Here is a 4,270-nt window from a genome sequence, read left to right as displayed (position 1 = left end):
TAATGCTTGGATTTTAGAGTTCCAGAGTGAATTAAGAACGTCTAAAAAGAATTAAAATGATTTCTAGGTAATGTATTAATCTCTCAAAATGTGTATTAATGAACCACATGGTATTAATAGATTAAACAGTATATAATTCTTAATTAAAGTTACATACTGTTTAGATTTGGATGTTTTAAATTGCTGGTTCATATTTTAGCAATTTTTCATAAATGGTTACATAGTTTAATCATGTATCATGGGTGATGAGCACTGAAAAGTGCGCATTTAAACCCGTTAAGCTTAAGCATTCTAGTACCTTTATCAATCTTACTTTGCCGTTTTAGACTTATTACGTGTTATTTATATTTTCAGGCACTAATCCCAAAATTGAGCTAACTCAGCCAAATAAGAGCTTAATTGAAGCAATCCTGAGATAAACCAAAGGAGGGAGCAAAGTGGAGAAAGAAAGGAGCAAAAAGGAATTAAGTTGTGCAGCTGAAAAGTTCGATCGATCCAACTTAGAGTTCGATCGATCGAACATCTATGATCGATCACAGTACTTCTCGATAGATGCAACCTTGGCCTTTGCTGAAATTCCAAGTTCGATCGATCTAACATCACCTTCGATCGATCGAACCTTATTTTGTCCTATTCAAATGATTGATCTTATCCACAGTTGTACGCCTACCAACCACTTTTGTCCTTTTCCCCATAAATATCTTCGAAATATCTCAGCCTTGTCCTTATCCGGAGGAGTCAGACCACTTCGATTGATCCAAGATGCAGTTCGATCAATCGAACCCATCTTCGATCGATCCAAGTTAAGGTTCGATCGATCGAACTTCCTCCAGCGAGAAAAAGTTAAAGTCCAGCTCATTTATTTCGTCCTTCACCCAATCATTGGAGAATATGACTTGCACGACCACAACTCATCATAGGGTGTATTTGACCTACCTATATAAGGATTATGATACACTTTTTGGAGGGGGGTGGAAGAGTCTCTTGTCACACATTGAAAATCATCTTGGAGGCTATTCTTGGAGAGGAAGAAGGGAGGAAGCTAGAGCAACCATTGGAGGAGATCTTCACCAACAAGGAGCAGCCATAGAGTTAGCCCTTGAGGGTTGGATCATCATTACCATGAGTGGCTAGACATCTTCTTGGGGCTAGAGTTAGCCCCAAGCATGCTTTCTATACTCTAATCTTGTGTATTATTAAGGGATTAGTGTTGTATGATACATCTTGATATTCATGTATATATAAATCTTGATTATTTCATGGTTTGTATGGTTTAATGCTTCCAATTGACTATTCTATTCTTCCCATATGTCTATGTATGCTAGAGTAGGATATTCATGTGCTTATATTTAGATTTAGTGTTTTTGATGCATGTCTATGTGTATTAATGCTATAGATCTAGAGATTATCAAGATGATATGCTTAATGAATGCTATTTTGGTTCATTTGATGGTTTATGCCTATTCTTGATGGTTTGTGCCTCTCCCCTAGTCTAGATAGTTTTATTTTCATGCTAGTAGTGTAGATTTAGTGTAGTGGTAGTATAATGTTAGATGGGAGGACAATCTACTCTTGATGTTTGATGTTCCATGCTTGTGAGTCCAAATAGCATATTCCTCTAATATTGTGTTGCATGTGGATTGTGAGCTTAATAAAGGATTAATGACTTGTTTTGATCTATTGTGCTATCCCCATGTTGTCTAGACAATATATGCTCTATTGCTTAGATATATTGTGCTCTTCACATGATGTTTAGACAATACTTGCTTGATTTGTCATCCTTGCCAATTGAATCAACCTAATGCACAAACACCCTTATCATATTGCAACACATCCATTACCCTCAATTGATCACTTGTTAGTAGTATAGAAAAGTATTGCTTGGTGGTGATCTCTACACCCCAAGACCTCTCTCTCTCTTGTTTACCTCATATTATTTTATTTAGTTGAATTCAATTTAGCTTAATCAACCAACCAACCAATTGTGTGATCACTCGACCTACTAACCCTAATTACCATAGTTTCACAATTCGATACACCATCAAATCCTTTGGGACGATCCCTACTCACCCTATCTATATTTTATATAGAGAAAGGTAGTAGTGGCTTTTAATAAATGTAAAACTTGGCCACCTCCAAAATTCACACACAACTTTCAAGCTTTGTTGGTTGTGGCAACTCCATCAAGGAAACCAACAAGAAGTTTTTGGCGCCGTTGCCGGGGATTTTAAATTGGCAACGTCGAATTGTGAAATTCAATTAGGATTAGTACTCTTTTGATCGTGTCTTTACTTTCTTTTTATTTTCTGTTTTTGATTACTTATTAAGTTTGTTCTTCATTAACAAGGTGCATTGAGCAAGGAGCTAGCAAAGTAATTCCAAGCTAAGGAGCAAAGGAAAAATGCTTAAAATGAAAAATTGCTAAGTAAAATTGCTAAGGTAAGCTTTTAATTTTGGAGTTGAAGTGCTAAAGGACTATTGTGAGACCTTTTTACTCAATCTCCTTAGTTAAATCAGGGGCCCACGTAGAGGCATTTATTTGACATACATTGCATTTGAAAATTGTGGTTGTGAAGTTTAATTACATTGTTGAGAAAGTTGCTTATTCGTGTTGCATTGTGCATGCATGGTCGTCGTTCATTGAGACCTACTCTTATCCCTCTTGATTTGCATTTAGAATCTACTATTAGGAATCCAAGGCGAAGAGGAAGTTCACATAGAACCAATCTACTAATGGACGCTCTCAATGATGATCATGTTGAAGACCTTGGTCACATAGACCAACAAGGCATTCTTCACCCTAATATGTAAAATGATAATATGCAAGTTCCATTAGGCATGCCTAGGCCATACATTCATCAACCTCCTCAACAACAAGGCCAAATTCCAATGGGAATTCCAAGGCCAATGTATGCACTACAACCCCTCATCATTAATCAAGCTCAATATAACCAAGGTGTCCATGTTGCACCTCAAGTTGCTAATCCACCACTCGCATTGAGAGATCACTATGTGCCTAATGAGTATAATGCATCCACATGCATTCAATTGCCACCATTTAGAGCACACCATTATGAGATTAAAGCACAAACTATCCAAATGCTACCTAACTTTCATGGACTTACTAGTGAAGAACCTTACAAGCATTTGGATGAGTTTCTTGAAGTTTGTTCTACCGTTCGATACACGGACATACCGGAAAAAGTTTTAAGGCTGAAAATTTTTCCATTCACCCTTAAAGATAAGGCGAAGTATTGGTTTAACAACCTTAGGCCTTTTTCTATAACTTCTTGGGTAGAAATGCAACAAGAATTTTTGAAAAAGTACTATCTGGTTTCGAAGACCAATGCTATAAGAACCGCCATTAGGGAATTCACACATGGGGAGGGAGAAACTTTCCACGAGGCATGGGAACGCTTCAATGAATTGCTTAGGAAGTGTCCTCACCATGACATGCCTAAATGGCAATTGGTCCAATTCTTCTTTGAAAGCTTATCGGACAATTATAAAGGCATGGTTGATGCTTCAATGGGAGGTTCTTATATAGACCGGCAAGAGGAAGATGTGTGGCGTCTTTATGAGAGCATGAGTGAAAACTCTTTGCATAGAACATTGTCATCTAGGAATGGTAGAAATTCTCAAGGTAGGAAGAGTGTTGGCTTGCATCAAGTTGACCATTCAAATGATATAACCGCCGAGATGAAGTCCTTATCTCAAAAGTTTGATCAATTGATCAATCAAAACTTGGCGAATCAAGTGTCTTCCTTTCCTAACCATTCTCCTAGAGCTCAAAATGAATCATGTATGACTGGTTCTAGTGTTCTTCATTCTACTTCTAATTGTCCTCATGGACAAATTCAAAATGAACCCATTAAGCAAGTTAATGCAACATTTGTGAACCAAGGGAACAATCCTTATGGTAACCATTACAATCCCGGTTGGAGGAATCATCCTAATTTTTCTTGGAAAAACCAAGGGGAGGGCTCGAACTCTTCCCAAGGCGGTTTTCAAGGGAAATACATTCCACCTCCACTTCAAAACCAAGGATCCCAAGGTTCAAGACCATATAACTCACAAGGAAATCAATTTGCTAGTTCTCATTTCCCTAACCAATCATATTCTCAAGGAAATTCTAGAGGTTCCGCTTTTGAGGAAAAGGTTTTAAATGCTTTGGGCACTCTAGAAGCAAATACTCAATTGTTGCATTCTCATTCTCAATCAATTGCCAAGCTAGAAACCCAAGTAGGGCAAATAGCTGAAACACTTAATG

At 37.5% G+C, this 4,270-nt stretch overlaps 1 non-coding gene across 1 annotated transcript; it reads right to left on the bottom strand.

Moving 5' to 3' along the window:
* Positions 1 to 3,353: 3,353 nt before the first annotated feature.
* Positions 3,354 to 3,455, bottom strand: LOC132287570 (small nucleolar RNA R71). The gene has a single exon (XR_009473070.1). It is a non-coding gene; the product is annotated as a small nucleolar RNA R71 (small nucleolar RNA).
* Between the last annotated feature and the right edge of the window lie 815 nt (positions 3,456 to 4,270).

This window comes from Cornus florida, unplaced genomic scaffold, assembly GCF_030987335.1.
Source record: "Cornus florida cultivar Cherokee Brave unplaced genomic scaffold, ASM3098733v1 CherokeeBrave_3.0.0_Hap2_Chr11, whole genome shotgun sequence".
Lineage (NCBI taxonomy): Eukaryota > Viridiplantae > Streptophyta > Magnoliopsida > Cornales > Cornaceae > Cornus > Cornus florida.
Note: the sequence above shows the minus strand (reverse complement) of the source record. Positions and strands in the feature narration are given on the sequence as shown.